This window comes from Protopterus annectens, chromosome 6.part0 (genome assembly GCF_019279795.1).
Source record: "Protopterus annectens isolate FY-2018-M chromosome 6.part0, PAN1.0, whole genome shotgun sequence".
Lineage (NCBI taxonomy): Eukaryota > Metazoa > Chordata > Ceratodontiformes > Protopteridae > Protopterus > Protopterus annectens.
This window is the reverse complement of record NC_056737.1, coordinates 1,241,720,668-1,241,738,874: the sequence shown is the minus strand read 5'-3', so window position 1 is coordinate 1,241,738,874 and position 18,207 is coordinate 1,241,720,668.

Below are 18,207 nucleotides of genomic sequence, written 5' to 3'. Positions count from 1 at the left end.
TTAATTCCCTCCTGACATTAATTAAGACATTGCGCTTAATTATCTTTGCAGTAGCACTGTAACAGCATGCAGCTGCAAGTATTCTAGCAGATAAATTACCACATTCCACAGCCATAATATTTATTTATTTATTTACTTATTTGTTGACTGGTATGGTCAGACTGAGCTATTGCCCTTTTTCAGGGGAGGCCCAGGGAGAAAAGCTCTACAGTACAAGTAAGCAAGACAATTGCATGATACAATAAAATTATTAAGAGAATTTCCTTTACAGTACAAGTAAGAGAAAACAGCAAATACACAATTATACAATATATTAAGTATAACAACAAGTAATAACAAAACAAAATCTGGAAAAGCTCATTTGGACTGTCATCAGGAAATATCAGTAGAATTCAAATAAGGTTTTTTCATAAGCTACAGGAAGTGTAGATATTTAATATTATTTATTTATTTAACATTTGTTGACCGGGAAAGTCTGACTAGGTTCCACAGAGCCTGTTTTCAGCGGAGGCCCAGGGAGAAATGCTCCAGACGCATGTCTTTGGAATGGTTGGAATGGAATATAAAGGTCATACTGCAGGTAGGATTCAAACAGCAAGTTACCAGGACTAAGAAATGAAGGAACATGGAGAGTAGTACATTACTGTCATAAAAGGAGGTTAGTTTTGAAAAGATAGAGGAAAGGGAGGCATAGGAAGGAAAGTGGAGAGAGTAGTGGTGGAGAAAGGACTGGGTTCAAGTGGGATGATTAGAGTGACAAATCCAGGTGCCATTTAGGTAGGGTTTGAGAGTTTTCATGATTACATGGACATGAGTAATATTTCTGAGGGTCATGGGAAGCTTGTTCCATGAACCAGCAGGAAAGTAGTTGCAGAGATTTTGTCCGATGGATTTTTTAGGTTTGTGAATCTGTAAGAGACATTGGTCTGAGCTTCTGAGGGATTGAGGGGGTATAGAGGGAGACGCGTGAGGAGATGTTAGGGCAGGAGGAGGGCTTGTTTAGGATAGAAAGGATGATGAGAAGATGAGTAAATAAGAGTTGGTTAGGAAATTCTAGCCAGCTGAGTGCCCTTAGAGTGTGATTTAGAAGGCAGATTAGCAGCAAATCTAGCAACTTTTTTTGTAGGTGGTTTCAAGTTTGGAAAGACTGTAATTTGGTTAAGATTTGTGAGCTGTAGAAGTGGTTTGGGAGAAGGTATGCTTGGGCAAGTGAGATTCTGATGTCAGGTATGAAGAAACTTTTGTTTCTATACAGTAAGCCAAGCTTTTGGTCAGTTTCTTTTTGATACAGTGCAGTACATGGAGGTCAAATTGTAGTTGATAATCTATGATTGCTCCAAGGAGCTTAGTGTCGGTCTCAGGTATGATAGTAGTATTGTTAAGGGAAGAGATGGTGAATGAGGATTTGAGGTGGTAGAGGGATTTTGGGAGGAAGAGAAGAAGTTTTGTCTTTTTGATGTTTAGTATGAGTTGGCTGTTGGTAAGCCATGTTTTCAGTGAGGTTGAAAGATGTTTTTGTGTCAGGGTAAGCAGATCAGGGGGGTTGTCAGCAATGGAGATAATTGTGAAATTGTCTGCATACTGTATGAGGGATGACTGAGGACAGGATGTGTGAAGTTGGTTAGTAAAGATGTTAAAAAGAAGGGAGCTTAGAATGGAGCCTTGTGGGACACCCATTTTGATTGGGAAAGAGCAGATAACCATTTGACGGATTGCTGTCTGTCTGTGAGGTAGCTGTTAAACCAAGAGATAGTTGTTGAGGAGAAGTTGAGTTGAAGTAGTTTGTAGAGGAGAATGGGGTGAGAGACGAAGCCAGAGCCAAAGGCTTTGGAGAGATCTAAAAAGAGACAGGACACTAGTATATTATTGTCTGTGGCAAGAGAGATGAAATTAGTAAAGGAAATAAGAGCTGTAGTGGTACTGTGGTGTGGACAGAAGCCATGTTGGGTAGAGGTCATCAGGTTCTCTTTAGTGAGATAGGTGAAGATTTGTTTATGAACACAGTGCTTGAGAATTTTAGAAAGGGGATAAAGTATGGCAATAGACTGATAATTTGAGAGTTCTAAAGAATTTCCACATTTGTGGGACAGGTATGGTATGGAGTATTTTCCAGAGAGTAGGGACAGTGGATTCACTGATTGAGCAGTTTATGAGGATGGGATTAGAATATGTTATGGATTTAGCATTAGCCTTTAGGAAGAGAAATGGCAGGTTATCTGCTGATGGGAAACATGGTTTAAGCTTGAGAAGGAGATTTTTAATGTAGCTGGTAGGAACTGGATTTAGTGAGAAGGGGAAGTTTTGTAGTAGGGGGTGGTGGGAAGTGGGGGATTGTTTGGGTTGGAAGTCTACATAAGTTTGCTGATGGTATCAATGAAGTATGAATTGAAAATGGATGCAGCTTCTTGGGGTGTGTTATTGGGGCAGGGTTTAGAAGCTGAGAGATTCCCAGGGTGGAGGATTTTGTTGATAGTATTCCAGAACATTTGGGGGGTTCTGGTTCTGTGGTTTGGGGTATGTGGTAAAAGTTCTTTTTTGTTAATGTTTATGTGTTTTTGGTCACATTGCAGAGTTCCCTATATTTGTGGAAGCGCATGAGAGAATTGGTCTTAGTCCAGAGTTTCCAGACAGAATCTCTGTATTGGATAAGAGACAAGTCAAGTTGTTGAGCCAAGGAGAACATTGAGATTTGACTCTAACAGTTCTGAGAGGGACGAGACTGATCAGTGTGTTTAAAAAGATGGGGTTGAATTGTTGAATGGCTTCTTCAAGAGGTAGGGATGAATGGAAGGGCCAGTCTTTTGTAGTGAGAACATTATTGAATGTATCAGAGTTGACTTTGTCAGCCTTCTGCATTCTTTAAATTTGTGAGGTCTGGAGAGGTGGGGGAAGAATCTTTGGATGCGTATAGGGGAGTGGTCACTAATGAAATCTGGTAGGGACTCAGGGTGGTGATAGAGGTTAGGACTGGATACAAAAATCCAGTCAAGAATAGAACTGGTGTTTATGGGTTTATGATGAAAAGTGGGTGAAGAGATAAGTTGGGTGTAGCCATAGAGGTTTATGCTGGTGTGAGGGGGGGGGGGTGATGTTAACATTGCCTATTATTATGGTTTTATTAGGTATATTGTCAGACATCTAGTGGAGAATATGGTCTAATAAGATTATATTCTCTCCGGGGGGAGTATGTAGATGGTGACTATAGTTAGAGGTTTATGGTTATTAAGTTTGTAATTGGCAGTAGTGAGTTCAGCTGAGTGAAAAGATGGGAGAGGGTTGGTTAGGTGGGATAAGGTTAGGGGAGTCTGAATACATAATGGTAATGGCTCCACCTTTTTATGTGTTCTATCAAGGTGTAAAATGTTGTATCCAGAGGATAGAAATTTATTGTCAGTGTTGTGTGGTTTGAGCCATGTTTCAGAGAGAGTAACTATGTTGAGTGAGTATTGGGCTACCCAAGAGTGGAATTCAGTTATCTTGTTAATAATGCTGTGGCTGTTTATAGAGTAAAATGATAGAAGTTTGGGAATATGGTTAGGTGCCTGTAGGAATGTTTGTGAGGTAGTGACAGGAGATGATGGGTTAAAGTGTGAGCCGGGGTTAGGGTGAATGTCGCCAGAAAGTTGAAGAGTGTTGGAGCTGTGTACTAGAAATAATATTAAGGGGTAGGGTGAGATAAATTTCTGTTTGATTCTGTAATGTGAAGAGATCTTTGGAGGCAATTTGATTTGGGGAGAGTGAATTCAGTACTGTAGAAGAGTGAGGGTGATATGGGAGAGGAGTAGGGGCTGTTGGTGTGAGAGGAGGTTGGAGTGCTGGGATGTAAGTTTAACTGAGTGTGATGTGAGGTGAGGTTAGATAGGAGTAGTAGAAGAAAGGATGAAAAGCGAGGAAGCAGCATATTGGTGGGTAAGAAGTATATGAGGAGGAGTAAGAGTGTGAATAAAGGAAGGTTTGGGGATTAGTATGTTAGAGGGGGGATGGGAGTAGTGAGTATAGGTGTGTGGTGTGGAGTACAGTGTATAGAGAGGTGGGAGCAGTTTAGATTGGAGGGATAGGTTTTATTGGATGAGGTTTACAGGAAGGTGGAGTGCTGAGAGTGTAGGGTAGAGATGACTAGCTATAAAGGTATTTGATATGGGGGTGGGTAGGAATGGGGGTAAGGTAGAGGAGTGGAGTGACCCCGAGTATAAAGAGGGCAAACAGAGCAGGCCGGCCCATTCCAGTACCTAGGGCCAAAGAAAAAAGAAAAAACAGTCAGGTAAGTTAGGAAAAAAAGAAAGAGAGTGGCTGGTTTGAAGAGCTTGCTGAGGCTAAGCAAGTAAGAGTTGTGAGGGAGAAAGAAGTGGACTTGGGGTGGGAGAGAAAGAGAAGGAAATGGATGAGCTGCAGTCAGTGTTTAATTTAGTATGTGTATGGGTAAAATGTTGAATTTAGTATGTGTATGGGTAAAATGTTGAATTTAGTATGTGTATGGGTAAAATGTTGAATTTAGTATGTGTATGGGTAAAATGTTGAATTTAGTATGTGTATGGGTAAAATGTTGAATTTAGTATGCGTATGGGTAAAATGTTGAATTTAGTATGCGTATGGGTAAAATATTTAATTTAGTATGTGTATGGGTAAAATGTTTAATTTAGTATGTGTATGAGTAATACAGGAATAGCAGATTACTAGGAGTCCTTGCAAAGTAACACTCTGCGAATTTGCTTGTTATAGTTTTATAAATATTTGTGTTTCTAGGCTGGTATACAAAAAAAGTAAGGAGCAGTGGAGAGGAGAGGTGGAGAGGAGTTGTGATGTACGAGGTGCCACTAAATTTAAACAGTATACAAATATAAGAATATAGCTCATGGCTGTACATACAATAAATTAAAATGATAGCTGCCCTTGCTAGGGTAGGACTTCCAGTGATCAACAGAGATACCTTTCCACTTGGCTTGGTTTATCACTAGTAGCATGCTTTTCAGAGCTAACATTTCTCACAAGGGCAATCTAGCTGTGTGATGTGATGAACCACATCTAAAACAAAGTATGTCCTTAATTGATACTTGTTGCTTATTACAAACATTTGTCACAAGTTTTACTAAAGGCCAAGTCTGCTCAGTTCTGGGCATGTTTTCCCAGCAAAACAGTCTTTCTACTAATGTAACAAAACTTTCAGTTTCCTTAGAGTCAGTTTGACATATCCTTTTTTTACTTTTTCTTTTTTTTCATTTTTATTCTCCCATACAGCTGTGCATCAGCAGACCTCAGCACCTCTCCTCATTCATTGGGTCTACCTACCCACCCTGGCCTCCCATGGACTTTATTCCAGTTGGGGTTGGGTGTGAGGAGGAGATGAAGGTGTCATGGGATTGCATCATATTGCTGTCATCGGGATTTTCTACTTATGCCTTACTTCCTGTATCTCCACATGTTCACTTGTGCAATCCAAGGGGCAGGTGTACAATGAAATTATACTGGTGCATCATCCTGCTTCTGTATCAACTCAGCTGATGTTCTCTACATTTGCCTTATTGAAGAATACCCCATCTGATGCCCTGGCCTCCACTAGGCATTATATTTAAATAGTGCACATGTGAATTCACTCCTCCCTAAGAATGGGCACATTGATTTCTCCCTTGAAGTGTCTCAGACATCCAAGCTGCTAATTGAATATGTCACTTGGCCTACAGCCAAGGCTTTATTTGTCTATGCCAGAGTGATAGTACATACACTGTTTCTTAAAGCAGTATGTAAAAATCTATCAACTGTGATAATTCTTAGCATCTTTACCAACTTGATTTTAGTTACGTTAACTATCAGTAGCTAATTTAACCATAAATAAATTATATGCTGTAAATCACATAATTGTGATCTGACCATTTTTGTATTAGAAAAGTCCAACAATGACACTTCTGAGCTTGCGCCTCTGAGGGAGGGTGGCCTAATGGTTAAGGTGTTTGCCTTACAAACACAAGGTGCAGCGTTTGAGTCTCACAAGGGATAATTGGCTAGGCTTAAAATGGCTTGCAAGGGCAGTTAGCTTAGTACTAATCTATGAACCTATGAACCTATGTAACACCAACTTTACCAAGTAATGCCTTATCAAACTTATCATAGTCATGATACATAGATCCCTCCTTGTCCAGTAAGGCTTACAGTGGCTCAAAGGTCAGCTAAGCTGACATGTTTCTGGTCCATTTGACTAGATCCTGTCCTTTCTGGTAAGATTTGACAAAGTCATCCGAATGGTTAGCTGTTTTTGTGGCAGAACTACCATTGCATAACCATCAAACTTAAAACAACTGTGTTGATTTAGACCACATTCATAATAAATGTTCTGTATATACGTCTTACTTCAGTGTTCATACAGTTTTGAGTAAATCAAATTTTACCAGGGAGAAAAGCTCCAAATTATTAAAAAATCTATTTATTTATTTATTTGCAATTGGTTAACCAGGATAGTGTATTGGGCCAATGAGTATCCGTTTTCAATGAAGTCCTAGGGAGAAAAGCTCCATGACAAAACAAAGATTACAGCAGTTTACAAATTAAATTTTTGGTTACAAGACACAACAAAGTTTCAGCAGTTACAATTAAATTTTTAGGTTACATTTAGTAGAAGATAAAACATTGCATTAGTAAATATACAGTTTCTTGAAACGGAGTAGTACAATTTGAGAATTTAAGAAGTTATTTAAATTGGCTTAGTATTTGCTAGATGCAAATATGAAGTTAGTGTCTGGGATATATGAGATAACTGCCTATAGGAAGTGGAGAATAGGCTATGTGGGTTGGGAGCAGGAGCATTCCCACTTGAATGTTAGATGTGAATGAAGTGATTTTTTAAAGGAAGTGTGGTTGGCAGTAGTACGGATGGAGGAAAGGAGGGAATTCCATAGGCGTGCTAGGGCAAAAGACAGGAGGTTTTGTCCTGGGGGGCAAAGGGCTCTCTGTAATTCTATTAGGTTTTGGTTGTTAGATCTTAGGAGTCTTTCTGGGTGGCACATTTTAAAGGTAGAGGAAAGGAAGGGACAGAGGGAGGGGTGAAAAATGAGTTTGTGTGCATAAGTAAGCTGAGTATAGGTGAGATAGTTGGGAAGTTCGAGACAGTTTAGTTTGTGGAGAGATGCACAGTGATGGATTGAAGATTTGTAGCTAGTGGCAAATTTGGCAATTTTGTTATAACAAGAGGAGAGTTTTGTCTTTAGAGATGAATGCAGGTTTGTTAGGAGAGGGGCACCATAAAGGAGGGAAGGAATGAGGAATGTAGTAGAGAGAGTGAGCTTAGTAGATGTAGTGAGGAATCGGTTATGTTGGTAGAGCATGCCAAGTTTTTGGTGTGTTTTTTATGTTTAGTTGTAGATGGGAACTGAATTTAAGCTGATCATCGATTTGGACCCCTAATAGTTTGGTTTCAGATACCAGTTCAAGAGGTGTGTTGTTCTGGCTGGTGATGGAGAATGGGTTTCTATCAATGGTGTTGGTTTTAGATGGGGTAAATACCATGAGTTTGGTTTTTGATGCATTGAGTGATAGATGATTGTCTTTCATCCATTGTTCTGTGGTAGAGAAGGCATCTTGAGTTAGCTTTAAAACATTTTAAGAACAATAATTTTACAGTCTTCAAAAATAAAACAAAGCATCTACAGTTTAAGTAATTATAACAACTTAGACAATATAAAAACATTGGTTAAAAATCGATACAAGGTATATGACAATCATTTAATATTTAGAGAAATTTTAGACAGTTTGTAAAGAAATTAAAGGCAAATTAGTCTAATAGAAATATGAATTGCAATATGAAGTGAGGGAAAAACAGGCTTATGGTATATTCAGAGAGAAGGTCAGGGAGGAGAATTTGATAGCCTAATGAAGTAAGTGAAGAAGGGAGAGTAAGGAGGTATAAGGAATGAAAAGGTACTTGTTCACATTTAGAGATATAGCTTTTCCTGGTTCTGAGCAAGAACAGAGCCTCTTTAAGAGAGGTTTTGAAAGATGGGAGGGTGGGTATATACCTGATGGATACAGGTAAGGAGGTCCATGCCTTAGCAACTCTGTATGAATACAGACAATGCCCAGCAGATTTGCTAGGTTTGTAGACAGATGGGGGGGTTTGGTCACTGAATTGCAATGGCCAAATGGGAACATAGTTGTGTAAAATGTTTTTTTAGTGGTGAATAGTTAGATAGATGCTGGATAATTTTATAGGCGGTAAGAAGCTATGTACGTGTTAGTTGATGTGGCAGTTCTAACCAATTTAGGCTTTTCAGTAATGTACAGTGGTGGGTTCTGAAAGGACTATGTGCTGCAAACTTAGCAACCTTGTTATAGCATTGTTCAAGTTTTAATTTTTGTAAAGCCTGGATGTTAGTAAGGATGGGGGCACCATAAAGAAGTGTGGGGAGGAGATAAGTAGTGGCAAGTGTAGTTTTAGTTGCATCGGTGAGAACGTTTTTGTCTCTGCAAAGCATCCCTAGTTTGTGATGAGTTTTTCTTAATCCAATTTTGTTTATGTAGGTTGAATGTAAGATTATCACCCATAAGAGTTTGTTATGAGAAGTGACTCAATGATTGTATTATCAAGAGAAAGGACTTTATATTTTGTTTTTTGTTTTTTTCATAAGTGATGGATTTGGGGAAAATGTAGTAGTTTGGTCTTTTTTGGGCTGAGCATGAGTTGAGAGTTACAAGGCCATGTTTCAGTGGTTGTTAAAGATTCCTGAGTAATTTCTTGAGGTGTACCATGGTGTTAGATGCATAAATGAGAGTAGAATCATGTGTGTAATGTAGCAGGGTGGCCTCTTGTGTGGATGTATATAGGGTGTTGGTGAAAATGTTAAACAGGGGACCAAGGATAAAGCCTTGTGGTGACTAGGAGGTAAGGAGAGAGCATGGAGTGCCATTTTAATGACTGATACCTATTTGGCAGGTAGCTTTTGTGCCACAGAAGGGTGGGCTGAGACAGAAATAGTGAGGACATTTGAAGTTGAAGTTTGCTGTGAAAAACTATGTCTAAGGCTTTAGACAAGTCTAGAAATGAGGAAGAGTCAAGCTTGCCAATATCTCTAGCTTTATTGACAGCATCAATAAAAGGTAGAGGGCAGTATTAGTACTATGGGAAGGACAGAAGCCATGATGTGTAGGGGATAGGAGTTTTTCCCACAGGAGATAGTCTAGCAATTGTTTTTAAATACATTTTGCAAGTATTTTGGTGAGTGGGAATAAGCTTTCTATAGGTCTATAGTAATTAAGGTTTGTTGAATTTCCTCCTTTGTACAGTGGGATAATGTGTGACTTTGTCTAGAGAGAGGGAATGTGGTATTCCTGGACTATCTTATCTATAAATATTAAGACAGGATGTGCAATGCTAGTGGCTGCTATTTTAGGTATTCACCTGGAAGGTCATCAACTTAAGAAGAGCATGTTTTGTTTAAGAGTAGTTTTATATAGGATGTGGGCACAGGTTTGAAAGAGAACGTTGATGTGATGATATGTGGCTGTTGGACAGGGCTCGGATTAGATGTTGAGGAATCCTTGGTTAGAAATGCTATAGTATCTACAAAATAAGATCTGGACTGTATTGCAGTTTCAAGTGCTGAGTTATTGTGGGAGGGGTTTGTGTTGAATTTTTGGCCAGGCTATATCTAAGATTTTATTTAATGGATATTCAAAAGTTTTTAGGGTTGTATTTAGTATTGTACAGAAAGTTATTATCGTATAGGTTTTGTCTTTATTTGCTTTTTAGAACAGTTGCAATGCATTCTGAAGTTTTCAAGACCTTGAGGGTTTTTATATTTCTGCCATTCTCTCCATGTTTTTTCTCTATCCTTCATTAACATTCTTCTCTTTTTGGACAGCCAAATTGCATTATTTGTTTTCATTGTCTTCCTTCTATGAGGTACCTTCATTCTATGTAGGATATTTAGAAAAGTTGTACTGAATTAAATTACAGCATTGACTAAGGGGAGGATTTTTAGGAAGTTTCAGTTAATAGATGATAGTGTTGCAATGAACATTTTTGGGTTAAACTTGGAAAGGTCACATGTTGTTTTGTCCAACCAATTGACATTCACATCACCTAATAATATTTTTCTTGTTGAAATGTTATGGATATCCAATGTAGGATATATCCAGTATAGCTGTATTGTCACCAGGAGGGATATTAAGGATAGTAATATATATGTTCTCATAATTGTTTATTTTGTGGAAAACAATAAGAAGCTCTGCTGAACTGAATTTTGGTATTGGTTTGCTTTAAGGGGAAATGACACAATAATACATATTTGTTTATAATGGTTTATTTTAATGAAAGCAATAAGATACTCTGGTGAAATGAGTTTTGGTGTTGGCTTGCTTTAAGGGGAAATGTGGTAAGTATTGGGAATTATTAAGGCAATACTACCACCTTTCCTATTTATACAGTTATTACAGATGATATTATAGCCAGGAGTCATTTGTGCTGGGTTTAAGCCAAGTTTGAGTTGCAGTGAGAACATCAGACTTATGTTGGATAATCCAGCCTTGTAGTTCAGCAGTTTTATTTCTTATATTTCTAACATTTATCAGCAAAAATTAGATCACCAGGGCTGGAGAGTGGCTGTTGTTGGGTTACAGCAGTATGTGGGAGAGAATTATCTTTGTGTTCATTGTAATTGGTGGGACCAGGTTTGAGGCGTATTTCTCCTCCTAGAAGTATTTTCGAATACTGGGAAATTATGTATACTTGTTTTGTGTAGAGGATTCTTGTACTCAATTTTGTTTTGGTTTGAGTTGAAGTGCAATTAATCAGTCTGTATTTGGAATAAAGGTGACAGGCCACATTAAAGAGGTTTGGTGCAATATGTGGAGAGTGTAAAGTGGAAGTATGGATAGCTAAGTTAGGAGAAAGTTGGAGAGATGTTGAGAGATATTACTGAGTCATGGTAGGATGAAAAATGGCACATCAGGAGGAGAAGAATGGAGGATAAAGAGAAGAATAGCATAATTAAGTACAGGAATCTGTATTATAGCGATGTCAGGTAGTCGGTAAATAGAAATGAAGAAGGAAACAGGAAGTTTCAGGGTAGTAGGAAATCCAGAGATGCTGGATTCTGAAAGCTGGAAGAGGATAGGTAAGGAAAAAAGTATTTTCTATAAAGGACGAGTTAGGTTGTACTGGTATCTTCTCTGGAGTGTAAGGAATAGAGGAGTAGGAAAGGCTAGAGTATAACGATGTAGTCAAAATAAGAAGAACTGAATCGATACAATGTGGAATAGATACGTACTATTAGGGAGGGCTGTGATTTTGAATGTATATAGTGCAAAGCAGTATGATGGAGAGAAAGATAGAGCTTTCTCGGATCTCTTTGGGTGTAAGCTATTTTAATAGCAGAAATAGGTAATAAATCAGAAACAAGAATCAAACAAGTAAACATTCAATTGAAAGTAACTCAGGTAAAAACTACAAAATTAGAAAATTAGACTATGCAAAGTAATTTTCAGTAGACATAAACAAATGTTAAAAAAAATATGCCAATGCCTTTACAGAGAGTCAAGTGTGTCCCTGTAGTTAGCTGGCTGGTGCTTACAGGTGGCTGTTCAGGATGCTAGAAAAGTATCTGTCCTGGCTTGTTAACCCTACAGATCATGTCCTTAGAAGCTATGGTCACTTCCCTTCATTTGTTGTGGTGTGCTATTGGAGTCTGCTTCTTGTTGAACTTGGTTCTTATGCTGAGGTTTGTGAGATAGTTTCCCCTCTTCATTAGTAAAAAAGGTTTTGGCTGATTTTCCTAAGGTGTAAAAAGCTTTTAATGGAGCAGCCTGCAGTAAGTCTTGCTTTTATGTAGGCATTTAAATGAATTTGCCATTCCAGCCCTCTTTTTTCTAAGAATGCAGTTTTATTGCCATTAAGCATAGTTTTATCGATATTAGTCAAAATATAAAAATTAAAATTATTGTGCCCTGGATCATCTAGGTTATATTTATAAGAGCACACATAGTAACATTGTGATGAGTATCAGATAAGTACTGGGAAATTCTTATCTTAAGCGTATTGATTGCCTTACCTACAAAGTAGGCTGTGCATTTCAAATATTTTGAGTAATGCACAACCATTTCTGAACTGCAATCATCTCTTTTTCATTTGAAATCCCTTCCCCATGTAAGCAAAAGTAATGTGATCTTACTCTCATATATATTTGCAGAAATTGCATCAACAGTCTTAAAATGGACTTCCTCAGTACAGGGCATGAAGCCAGTATGCTACACAGCATCCTTAAACCGATTCAGTCCTTGAAGCTTTCCAATGACCAAGCAATCCTGGAACCACCCAATACACTAAACCATGATCTCTGAAAGCTACATACTGACCAAAACAATGAAAGCACAAATGTAGTACGTAGTCACATTTGCCCGGGGCACCTAGCCATCTGGAAAATCATGGAATCAAATTGGATCATCATTGAAAGCAATAAAGAGATGAGTAAGCGGATGAAACCTGGCCCAACATTCAGTTTCAAAATAGGTAAGAACATTAAAGCATTTCTTGAGACAAATGTAGATAGAATGAATGAATTGCATACTGCCACTTTTTGCTGTGGATCCCAAAACTGCAATTTGTGGAACTATATGACCGGAACAGATCACATTACTTGTGCGTACATGGGGAAGAAATTTCAAAGCAAAAAGAGATATGTCTGCAGTTCAAAAATGGTTGTGTACTACTTAAAATGTTTGAAATGCACAGCCTACTATGTACATAAGACAACCAATAAGCTTAATATAAGAACTTCCCAGCACTTATCTGATGTTCGTCACAATGTCACTAAGAGTGTAAAACATAAACTAGATAATCCAGGGCACAAAAACTTTCATTTCCATGTTTTGACTAACATGGATAAAATGGAACTTGCTGGCAATAAAAACACATTGTTGGTAAAAACAAATTTAGAATGACAAATTCATTTAAATGTCTACATCAAACCAGGATCCAATGGGGGTAGCGCCATTAACAACATTTTACAATTTAGGAAATTCAACCACAAATTTTTTTACTAATGAAGAGGGGAAACTATCTCACAACCCTCAGAATAAGGACGATGTTCAACAAGGACTTTCCAATACCACACCGCAATGAATGGAGGGAAGTAACCATAGCTTCCAAGGAACTGATCTGCAGGTTTTCCAACAAGCCAGGGCATAGATTGATCTAGCATCCTGAACAGCCACCACTAAGCATCACTCAGCTAACTACAGGGACACACTTGACTCCCTGTGAAGGAATTGGCATGTTTTTTCAATATTTTTTACATCTACTGAAAAGGACTTGGCATAGTCTAATTTTATGTTTTTTACCTGTGTTCCTTTTCAAATTAATGTTCACTTGTTCAGTTCATTTTTCTGGTTTGCTAGCTATTTCTGCTACTAAAACAGCCTACACACAAAGAGATCTGATGAAGGTCACTAGCAGTGGTGAGCAAAAGTGCTCTTTCTGTCCGTGTTTAATCTCAAAGAAAACATCACTTTCCCCTTCAAATTCCTGGTATTATGACCATAAGAGCCCTATAAAAGTAGGCACAATCTTCATGGCACAAATATTATTGGATTGTTTTGATATGAGATGCCCTTTATAAACAGGGGCCAACCAAGCCCTATTGACCCATAAAATAATTAGCTCCTTGGTTACTTTCCATAAGAAGCAAAACAAGAAATAAACTAATGATATTTAATAAATAATAATGACCTTAAACAGGCTTAAATTTTAGTGTGTTATTGTTAAAGCTTTTGAAAATAGGGTGTACTAGGGACAGCGAACAGCATAACACTATTCATGCAAATTACGTGAATTTTTTCCACCAACCACACAGACACACACTTCTACATGAACATTAGAAGGATTTTTTATACCAGCCACTCACATACAAACATACCCCCTCATTTAGAGTCCAGTAAAGCAAACCACCTAGCCCACATCTCTCCCCAATACAAAAATTAAAAATCCTGTTACTACTGCCTGATCTAAAAAAGTCTTGTAATTGATAAAAGCAGTCAGCACATTTACCTTCAATAAAGATCTGAAAAAGGTGTCTTCTTTGCTGTGAAGTTTTCATTAAAACTAGAGATCAGGAAGCTTAGAGTCTTCATTCAGAATTGAACATCTGGTCACTGTCTGTCGTCTGAACTGCTATTACCTTGCATATCCTACTTCCACTTTTACATTTGTCCTGGTGGACTACCAAAGTAGCTCACCAGGTTTGAGTTGCCAAGCTTAGGATTTCTGCCATTCTAGGTGACTATTTGATGTATATATCAATATATATATATATATATATATATATATATATATATATATATACATGGCTTACTATTGGCATTCCACTTCAGTTGACCATTTAGAATGTCGACCCTTAATGCTGAATCCAGAATCTCAAAAAGTAACCAAAGGCAAAAATGAATGCATCAACAACCATGGTTTGATGAATTCAACAAAGCAGGAGGTGACGTCAGTCACCCATGCTATGCACACTAACGTACCATTACACTTTACAGGCAACAGTATGTTAATGCTACTATTTTGCAGGGGAGATAGGCTCCCCTACACCCTCTGCACATTAAATATACCAACTCTGAGATTGCTCTACAGTGAGTAAATGGGCTAATTCGTTGTCCTCTACTGAACCGCCATCTCCTATCATGTGCTAATCAGGAATGATCAAGTGTAACATGTCACTCGATCATTCCAAAGTCATCACTTCTGGTTGGATTCACTGCCATTTTGAAAACAGTGATTTGACCATGTGTCACTTGATACCCTGCACTTCTTAAATGTCATAGTAAACCTGTATGTATACACACACACACACACACACACACACACACACACACACACACACACACACACACACTCACACACAGACACACACACACGTGTGTGTGTGTGTGTGTGTGTGTGTGTGTGTGTGTGTGTGTGTGTGTGTGTGTGTGTGCGTGCATGTGTGTTTGTGTGTGTGCATGTGTCTGTTCCTGTCTGTCTGTGTTTGTGTATGGGTATGTGCTTGAATGGGACTGCCCCACTTATGAAGGTAATCCAGCAAAGAGATGGAAACTTTTCTTCCCACATGGTCTAATTTATTTCTGCTCATCAAAACTTAATAGAGAATATTCCAGTAGCTTATTTGTCTACAGAATGCAAGTCACCTTACAGAGCACAAATTACACATTTAGAAAAACTGATTTCAGCCAGATGTGACAGCTTCACAACTCAGCAATATAATCAGAATTCAGCAAACACAAATCCTGCTATATATCTATCATTCATTTTTGATATATATATATATATATATATATATATATATATATATATATATATATATATATATATATATATATATAAACGGATCTATGTCAGATTATCGAAGTTCCAAAACTTCAAAATTCATATGGCCAAGACCATATGATCAAGGTTTCAGAACTACGAACATTAAAAAAAAAAAAATACATAAATTTCTATTTTTAATGTTTTTTGCAGGGGGGCAAGACCTCCTGCACCACCCACACCCCGTACTAATTAAATATACCAACTCTGAGATCTCACTGCATTCATGAAAAGGGTAAATTTCTCATTCCATGCTGTAGAGTGGTTCTATATTACATTATCAAAGTTTCAAAACTTCAAATCTGATATGGTCAACACCATATAATCAAAGTCTTCAAACATCAAAAATGTAATAAAACACAACAACCTACAAAAACAAACCATTTAAACACTCCCCACACCACCCACTACTTAAATATACCAACTTTTAGATCGCACTACAGTGCAGAAGAGGGAAATCTTCCCTTTCCGCGCTTTACGGAGATCTCCGTTAAAAGACTCGAAGTTTCAGGGCTTCGATCATATAGTGTCGACCATATCAGATTCAAAGTTTTGAAACTTCGATCTTCTGATATAGACCCTGTACCGCGATCTCCATTCAAAATGTTCAAAGTTTCAAAACTTCGATCATATAGTTGCGACCATATGAATTTCAAAGTCCTGAAGCTTCGACCATATTACTTTCCACTAAGTCTAAACAGGAGGGGTCAAGCCCCCTGCACCCCCCATGTGAGGGGCTGCACCCCCATACCCCCTGCTACTTACATATATCTACTCTGAGATTGCACTTCACTACACTAAGTGCAATCTTGGAGTTGATATATTTAAGTAGCAGGGGGTGTGGGGGGGAGCAGCCCCCCACATGGGGGGGTGTAGGGGGGCTTGCCCCCCTGCTCATACTTGGTGACAACTGCTATGCTTTGTTTTGTACATGTTTCTGTGTGTCTTTATACTGGCATATTAGCATTATTTGTATTCTGTGTGTTTTCAGGCTTTTGAGTTTCAGGCTTTTGAGTTTTCAAGCTTTTGAATTTTCAGGCTTTTTGTTTCAGGCTTATGAATTTCAAGCTTATGATGTTTCAGTCTTCTGAAGGGCAAACATATATACATATATATATATTTTTTTTCCAGGGGGGCAATGACCCCTGTATCCCTCACACTCCTTGTTATTATTTACATATACTGCTTCTGAAATTACACTAAGTAAGGAAAGAGCAAATTCCCTGACCCTACTGTACTACAATTTCTCACATCCAAGTACCAGCAATGTTTAAAAAGTAAATTTTTGAACTCTTTAGTTAGTATTTCAAGTGCTAAAACTTTTGATAGTTTGAGCACTTGAATGAAACCCATAGCTAGCTAAATGGATAGATATATACTGCTTTACTTCTCTTATTGACATATAATTAGGTAAGCATTTTTTTACATGTATATGATACCATCTGTCTATGCTTATGTATTTTGCCAGAATGATTCATTAGCTTTAGTTATGCTATTTTAAGTTACTTATCCAATTAACTGTACAACTCCTAGTACTTAGAGTTTGTTTTACATTTTCACATGCTCAGTAACTAGTTTTAACATCATCAACTTTGGAACTTGGTCTTTGAATTACAACTTATAAATGTTTTTCCTAGTGTTATAAATGTCTGCTGTTGCTTGAAATTATGTATGCTAATTTCAGCTTTGTAATATGTTTATATTTTTGTTACATATAATTAATGCAGTTAAAAACTCACGACTTCTTTGTTTTGTATACTTTGTATTGTCAGAAGAGGGGTTCCTCTACATTTGATCAAGGTGAAATTCCTTAAGCTTCAGTTGCCCACCATAAAAAAAAAAGAAACATTGAAAGGTGCAATGTCAAAGTTCTGTTCTCCATAGGAAGTCATTGAGGTGTGATTTCTAATGGTGCACAAGCAATGATTCATTTATTTAGAGAGATTCCTATCTTCTTTGAGTTGGTACTACCAGGGAGTTGATCTTTATAAGTTTGAAGAGTGTGGGAGGCTACTTGTCCCCCTGCAAAAAATGCTTAAACTATGTTTTCCACCATAGTGTGTTTCAGGCATTATTTCGTAGACATTTTGCATTGTGGGCTTTATGGAAGTTGAAGATTCGTAATAGCACCCAGAGAAGGGAAGAAATAGACAGGGAATTGTTATGGCTAGGCTTGTATAGGCCCTAGAGCTGATAGCCTAGTACAAACCTATGAACCTATGAACCTATACTTTGATGCATTCATTTACCTGGTTACAAGAGAAAATAAGCAGATAAATTACTTAATAAATAAACAAACAATTGGCAGAGTTTTCCTAGCTCGATTTAACACAGTTGAAGTGAAAAGGTTTTCTCATCCATTACCCTCATTGCATTAACGTATGTTTGCGGTATGCATTGTTGCTGTTCTTTGCTTTTATTTCTTTAATGCAAATTGATACACGCCCATAACGCAACCATGTCTGAAGACGAATGGTGTTCATATTTAACTTAACCGATAAAAAAATAATTTTGTTCCATGACAATGGTGTCCATGTGTGAATTAACACCATTAAAATCTTAAAGGTTTACAAGAAGTCAGCTGTCAGATATTTAAATACTATTTTGACTTTTTACCCAAAATGGTGTGAACATGAGAAACTAGATGGCTACATGTACCTACAAATGACTATAGTTTTACCTTGTGGATAACAACATTGTTTAGGAAGCATACACTCAATCCATGGCTTATATGATGAAAATATTTGTCTATTTTCCATATTTTACATTAGCCACTTGTAAATATGCCACTGTGTTCATGTTTTTAATATTTTGTCATCTATGAACACATATATATTAATTTGGTAGCACTTTAGTATTGCCTCAAT